This window comes from Pristis pectinata, chromosome 11 (genome assembly GCF_009764475.1).
Source record: "Pristis pectinata isolate sPriPec2 chromosome 11, sPriPec2.1.pri, whole genome shotgun sequence".
Classification (NCBI taxonomy): domain Eukaryota; kingdom Metazoa; phylum Chordata; class Chondrichthyes; order Rhinopristiformes; family Pristidae; genus Pristis; species Pristis pectinata.
Window position 1 is genome coordinate 22,231,644 of NC_067415.1, and position 8,179 is coordinate 22,239,822.

At 38.4% G+C, this 8,179-nt stretch overlaps 1 non-coding gene across 1 annotated transcript; it reads right to left on the minus strand.

The window, feature by feature from the left end:
- Positions 1-407: 407 nt before the first annotated feature.
- Positions 408-480, minus strand: trnak-uuu (transfer RNA lysine (anticodon UUU)). Its single transcript has one exon. It is a non-coding gene; the product is annotated as a tRNA-Lys (tRNA).
- Between the last annotated feature and the right edge of the window lie 7,699 nt (positions 481-8,179).

An 8,179-nucleotide genomic window follows, 5' to 3' on the forward strand; every position in this document is an offset into this window, starting at 1 on the left:
AAACATGCTGCTTTACTCTCCTTTTGCATAGCAGCCATTGCTTGTTTCATACTCATTGTCTTTGACTTAGTCCAGTTAACTGTCCTGTAGATTTAAGATATCTTTATAAGTCACATGTACATCGAAACACACAGTGAAATGCATCTTTTTGCGGACAGTGGTCTGGGGGCAGCCCACAAGTGTCATCACGCTTCCAGCACCAACATAGCATGCCCACAACTTCCTAACCCGTACGTCTTTGGAATGTGGGAGGAATCCAGAGCACCCGGAGGAAACCCATGCAGACACAGGGAAAACGTTCAAACTCCTTGCAGACAGTGGCTGGAATTGAACCCAGTTCGCTGGCGCTGTAATAGTATTACGCTGACTGCTACATTACCTGCATAAAGCTTGTGACATAAAGAGAGTGCCTGAACAGGGACTTGAACCCTGGACCCTCAGATTAAAAGTCTGATGCTCTACCGACTGAGCTATCCAGGCTCAACAAACTTATTGCCTTTGACTTAACTCAGTTGAGTGTCTCACAGATTTAACATAGTATTGTCTTTGACTCACAGATTTAACTCTTTCTTGGCCAACAAGTGATTAGATAAAGGATATAAATTTTAAGAAGATGAAGCACCAGCAGAGCAGAGAGTTCCCTCCGCTACAACACCCCTGATGGAAGGCAAACCTGAGGGAAGGACATCAGCTTTGTCAAAGTTGACAAGGATTTTAGTAGTTTGTCAATGTCTCTCACATAATATATTTTTAAAAATTACTTACAGAATAATCCACAGGCCTAGAATCTCTACTAAAGTCAATAGGATCACAGATCTTACAATAGAACTGACATGGCATGGGATAGGAGAAATTATTCCCTGGTGTAGTGAGGCTGTAGTAAATACATAATAGTCCAGAAGTCAATGGGAATAGAATTATGATTCAGATTTGTATATTAGCTGTTATTCTTCCTATAATGGAACATTTTCATTTCCTACGTATTCCTCCTCTGTATTCTCATGTTAGTGTAATCTTTTTAAACCGAACTTTAACGAGTGCTTGTTTGAAGATGATGGATGACGGGATTTCAGATTTAAGACCAAGTCCCTTTTTTTTTAAATGACTTATTTAGCTTACAGAGAAATGTCTGGATCTGTAATGGATTAATTGATCAAAACTTGATTACCATGATAGGTTAGGAAATCCAGTGTTAACTCAGTTGGCTTTATCATCTAACAATCCATGGTCTTATGTTAAAGAAGACATACATCTCAGGATCACAAATGTTATAGCAGAGTCTAAATGGATGGAATGTACATCTGGAATGTCATGGGATTTATCACATCCCAATTGCTTCCTGTGGACTAGTTGGGAGCTGAAAAATTCCACGTTAATAGATGGATAAAGCAATGCTAATGAATGCAAAGGTGGAGCATGTACAATGTTAGTAATAAGCCCATGAACCCAGCCAGGAACAGGAGTGCATTAACAGTTCAGCTGAAGCGCTCCCTCATTTACTTTTATGCAATTACTTGGTAAATTGGTGAAGTGGTTTATTGTTGTCACATGTACTGAGGTACAGTGAAAATCTTTGTTTAGCATTCCATCCATACAGATCATTTCATTACAACAGTGCATTGAGGTAGTACAAGGAAAAACAATAACAGAATGCAGAAGTGTTACAGTTACAGAGAAAGTGCAGTGCAGGCAGAAAATAAGGTGCAAGGCCATAACAAGATAGATTGTGAGGTCAAAAGTCCATTTTATAGTACCAGGGGACTGTTCAATAGTCTTTTAACAGCAGGATAGAAGCTGTCCTTGAGCCTGGTGGTACATGCTTTCATGCTATTGTATCTTCTGCCCGATGGGAGGGGGGGAGAAGAGATAATGTCCGGAGTGGGTGGGGTCTTTGATTATGTTGGCTGCTTAGACGTCGGCAGCGTAGACAGAGCCTATGGAGGGGAGGTTGGTTTCCGTGATGTGCTGAGCCGTGTCCACAACTCTCTGCAGTTTCTTGTGGTCTTGGCAGAGAGTAGTTGCCATACCAAGCTGTGATGCAACTGGATAGGATGCTTTCTATAGTGCATCAATAAAAATTGGTGAGGGTCAAGGGGGACATGCCAACTTTTTTTTACTCCTGAAGCAGTAGAGGTGCTGGTGCACTTTCTTAGCCGTGGCATTTAAGTGATGGACCGGGACAGGCAATTGGTCATATTCACCCCTCGGAACTTGAAGCTCTCAACCCTCTTGACCTCAGCACCATTGATGTAAACAGGAGCATGTGCACCGCCCCGCTTCATGGCCAGCTTTTTTGTTTTGCTGACATTGAGGGAAAGGTTGTTGTCATGACACCATGCCACTGGGCTCTCTACCTCCTTCCTATACTCCAACTCATCATTATTTGAGATTCAGCCCGCAACAGTGGTGTCATCGGAAACCTGTTTACTTAAGAAATGAGTTCACAAATATAATGAAATTCACAAGAGTGAAGATTTTCTTTTTTTTGTCAAATGCTCATTGAAAATTTCAGTAAAGCTTGTTTAAAACCCTTAATAATGGCATAAATATCCATTTTGGGTATTTACACAGCTTTTGTGGTTAGTATGCTGATCACTCACTGAATGATCCAGGTTATTATCTTTAGCTCTATTAATATTTTATATTAGACTCACAGTAAAGTATCCCTTTAATTTATCACAGCCCATGAAGATTCTTTTCTCTGCATTGTCATCGTGCTGTAGTAAAAGTCATAGCTACTGTGGTATTTTAACTTTTGTTGAATACCCAAGTCTCAAATGCTATAGAATTATTTCAATCCAATATACAATCAAAATTCCCAATTTATTTCCATTGAATAAAGGTACCTTTTGATTGTAAACCTACTATTCCAAGACAAGAAAACTTATAAGTTGTCTAAAGTGAGGGTTAAACTATATTATCCCACCATATTTACATACGAATTAGGAGCAAGAGTAGACCACTCAAGACCCTGAAGCCTGCTTCCCCATTCAATCAACTCTATCTAAATGCTGATCTAAAAGCTTATCTAAATGCTGATCTAAAAGCTGATCTAAATGCAACTTCAACTCCACATTCCTGCCTGCTCCTGGTAACCTTTCAGTCCCTTACTTATCAAGAATCTATCTCTGCCTTAAAAATATCCAGAAACTTTACTTGCACCAGCCTTTGAGCAAAAGAGCTCCAAAGGTTCACAACCTCAGAGAAAACGTTTGGCAGCATCTCTGTCTTAAATGGGTGGCCCCTTATTTTTAAACTAAGTCCCCTATTTCTAGATTCTCCCACAAGAGAAAATATGTCTATATCCACTTTATCAAGATGCCTCAAGATCTTGGATTCTCAATTAAGTTGCCTCTCACTCCTATAAACTCAAGAAGATCAGCCTAGCCCATCCAATCTTTCCTCAAGATGAAATGGCTATCTTTTTCCTGCCAAAATGGAAAATTTTGCATTTTCCTGCATTATACAACATTTTCCAGATCTTTGGCCATTCACTTAATCTATCCATTATAACCTCCTTATGGCATCTTCACAACTTACTCACCTACCTATCCTTGTATCATCAGCAGATTTAACCTTCAACTTGTGTCTTCATCCAAATCATTTATATAAATTGTAAAGAGTTGAAGCGCCTGTAATAATCCCCATGACACATCACTGGTTATATCTTGCCAACCAAAGAAAGACCCGTTTATGACTATTCTCTGTTTCTTGTTAACCGATCTTCAATCCTTGCCAATATCTTATCTCCTACACCATGAGCTTTAATTTTCTGCAATAAATTTTGATATGGCACTTTATCAAATGCCTTCTGGAAATCTAGTGGAAAACTGTGGTATCAATATAAACTGTTCACTAATGTTAAACAAACTTCCAGAGAAACCTCTGTTCCACATTCTAACTACTCTACAATCTATAAATAGCTGAGGCAAATAGCATAAATGTACTTAAGGAGCAGCCGGTTAAGCCAATGAGGGATAAAGGATATGCTGGTGGAGTTGGATGAAACAGGAAGCCCAAGGGAAACTTAAATGCTGGCAGGGGAACATTGGGCCAGCAAATAGCCTGTAAATCCTCTGTACTTGGTTGTAAATGCTACCAGAGTCAAGACTCAATAGTCTATTTGGATTGTAACAACATGCAAAGTATAAACTGATGGAAACTTATACAATATTCTCTAAATCCCTGGATCGTTGTAAGCTTAAATGTAGGAATGGGTAGAATTTTGAACATATGATATCAATTAATCCAATCCACATGATATTGATAACAGATTGTCTGGATTCATTTTCAAAGAAACTTCATAAGCATGAGATCATGCGAATTGTCAACTGGTGATCCAGTTTATGGAAATGCTGAATCAGTTTGTATTGCTAGCATCACAGCATGTATCATGAGAAAGTAGCCTCATGTAAACCATAATTTTGTTGATGTGATTATTATGGATTTTGTTTTCTTTGGAAAGGAATGAATTTTGTACATATGAGGGTGGAAATTGGCACTGTTGATGCTGAAATCCTGTTATCTTTCTCTGTAATATCACTATTTTATAAATCTCATTGTTGCCCTCACTATTACACAGTTCTTTCACCAATAAACCCCATAATATCTCTGTGCTTCTCTAATTTTAACCTCCTGCCTGTCCTTGATAGTTTTCTATCCACTACTAACAACCCTGCCTTCAGTTATCAAACCCTAAGCTTTGGAATTCCCTCACTATACCTTTCCACTTTTTGCTTGCAAAGATACTTTTCTTTTGAAGCTATCACTGCACAAACTTGACAAAGGCATTAAGGCACAGTAGCCTAGAAATTGGATTTCCACCCCCTTTTGATGTACTAAATCCATACTGCATAAAGCGTGAACACTCGCTTGAGTCCAATAAGATGTCTGAAACAACATTATGCTGGTTTACATTCAAAATAAATTCTAAAATGTGTCTTGTGTGGTTCCCAGCAGGACTAGGTTCAATTGAACCCAGGAGGTGGCTCTAATTGTCATCTCCAAGGATGCAGACACACATCTTATATCCTCGGAAGATATGTCAGGGTGTGCTGAAATTGTAGCGAGTCATTTCAGTAAATAGATTAGTGATTCATTCATTAATGTGTTATGATCAGTGCAGGAGATCCTGATAAGATGGGTGTCATGGATCACTGTGTGTCATCTGAACTCTTTCAGTTGATTATAAGTGAGCTATGTTGAAGTCAAGGACTTGACTCTGGAGTGTTTCACTTTTGTCTTCACTGTGTACTATAATTTAGTAGACTTCTTCTGAAAAGATTATCAAGGAGCCCCTTATTGCCTGCTCAGTCAACACCTCCGTTTTCTGCTCTGCTCAGAGATCTGTTGGTGTTCAGCCGGGACTTCCCCCAGTAGCTTTCCCTGGCTGCTTGCTCGTGCTGTTCTTCAGTCGATGCCTCAGGGGAAAGCAAGGGCAACCTTAGAGGAAGTTGTCTCCAGTGACCTAGGAGATGGGATAAAGACCGAGGTGGTTAAATCATTTATATTTTAGTGACAAAAACGTCTAATTGCAGGTGAGGTTTAAGTAGACAGGGGAAGCAGTCTAAGGAATTTGTTTGGAATAGAGAAAAGAAGGCTGGATGATAGGTTATGTAAGGGGTTGGAGCAACAAGTAGCTGCAAAGAAGCATAATTAAATGTTTCTTCAGCTTCTGAAATACTTATAGCTACTGCTTAATCAGGAAAAAATCTTGTGGCCATCCATGCTAACTACACATTTAGTTACTACACATCTAATAACTAAATCCCATTTGAACAGAATCTTGAAACCTGTAAGGGTGTTTTTTTAGCACCTGCCCTGGAAACAGTAGAATGCTTTAAAGGTAAGTGTTATGCTTTCACGTAAGAATACCGTATTAAAGTCTGCCAGATTGCTTGGGCATGCCTTGAACCCACAAATCAAGGGAAACACTTTACTGAAACATGCTGACACTTGCAACATTACCCTACTTCACAAAATGCCAAGCACAAGTAACAGGATTAATGAAAATGGTTACATTTATATTTTCCATCCTTGGGGGATGTCTAAGTAAGAATGATAAATTAGAATAAATTAGTGTTAAATGATAAACAGATTTCTGCTGTGAATTTTTACCCAATGAAACTAAAATTGGCACTCTCAAGACTTTTGCAGATATCCATTTCAAACAAGATTCTAGAGATATAGGCAAATCTTGAAAGTCACTTCAATAACTCTTTAATGTTAAAGTAAGTTTGAGCAGACAGTTCAACATTCCTTCTCTCATTTACTATAGGGTAGTTGTAATGAAATAAGCGTAAAGCCTCTGTTTTTTTTATTGGCTATCATTTTAAATTGCTTTCTGTAGAGAATACAAAAATATAAGAAGATATCATTGTGCTGAGTTCTATTATTGTAAAACAAGTAGATGCTGGACTTTTTATCATCTAAATTCATTAAGGTTTTTCAGATTATATACAAGTTATCATGGCTGAAAACTACTTGCATCTTTTTTGCATCAAAGTATTTACACCCAGACATAAATAATTAAAAATGGATTTTTCCAGAATGTTCATTGTTCATTTTTCAACTATGTTTCCTCTTAAAAAGGCCAGTGATTCTTTTGTTTGTGTTTGAGCAAGTTTTTTGTACTCATTGAATTAAACACTGGCAGCAAATGGATTATTTTCTTCTACCTACCCTCATTCCATTTAGGATTTTGCTTAGCCAAGTATTGATAGGATCTATGGTAGAAATTGGATAGAAAAATGTGTGCTGAAGTTGAAATGTGAAATTTAATCAAGTGATTTTGACTCAGTTGAGGCTGTGCAGGAAATTCATGCTCCTTGTTGTGGTCATCAATGTTACGTTGTAGATGCTGTGTCATTGTGCTAAACCCATCAGAAACAAGTAAAAACTGAAAATGGTTGGGGGGGGTGCGGCTGCTACATTTAACAAAAGTGCCCTTTGATTAGGAAGGATCCCCTACTCCTGATTGCATTTCATTGAGTCATTGTCCCCAGACTTCCTGGCTGGAAATTTCTTATTTGTATCCACCATGTTAAAATGTGATTACACATCTGTCTGACCATCAACCGTATCTTAAGATTGGTTGCTTAGGTACAGTGCTAGATACATGCTGGCACCTATGGAACCAAAACCTAGCAAGAGTCACAATCTAGAGGCACTGATGCTGCCTGACACAGTGAGTCCCTCCAGCATTTTGATTGTTGCTACAGATTCCAGCATCTGCAGTCTCTTGTGTCTCGTAGGAAGAGTCAGCCTATTTCTACCTACTGTGGCCCCTAAATGAGGAGAAGCAAGAGCTTTTGGAGAAATTAACAATAACATTATAAAAACTATATTGAAAAAGGTTATTTTGAATCACTATTTGCCCTTCTTTTCAAGTTTGTCTAAATGAGCACAGAATATATTTGTCCAGCTGAGCACAAGAGTACATGTGCTTGTATTTATATTTCTTCCTCTACTCAAGATAGGCCTGTGTATTTCAAATCTATTGAACTATTTGTGAAATGTCCTCACTGGAAGCCAATTTGTGTACAGCAGGATTCCACAAACAGACTAATCTGTTCTGGAGCAAAAGAGGTTAGTAAATCCATTGCTCTTTATAAAGTTCCTCAGGAATTTGCAGATGCACCTTTACTAAGAGGACAGATTCTAAGTTCCATCATTTCTTTGGAAATGCATTGAAGATAATTTTTCACCTCACAACTTGATAACCTAGTTGTGGATTATCCACCTACTATAGAATTGGGCATGTTCTGTAACAGTTGAGAGATCCACTCAGTTGGTTACCACCAAAGCATTGAAGGTAAAGGTTGTCACTGCTATCTCCAGCAGTATTATTTTCCCCACAGTACTAACTGAAATACCAGGCAGATTATCTGCTCAAGTCCTGAAGGGGATCTTAGAAACTCATGAACTTCTAAAGCAGAACTAAATGACTTACTGACTGAGTGAGGCCACACATGCATTCACAAAAGACAAATTAAATCTGTATAAGCCAGTAGACAAGCAATTACATGCAGAAATGCTAGCAGATGGGACATGCCTGTCTGTCCATGAAGTTTCTGCTTCAATACACTTGCCTGTAGGATAAATACTTCTAAGTGATGTTTAACTTAGTTGTTAATCACTTAAGCCTTTTGAAGATTTGGAGGATTTGCAATAAGCTCAT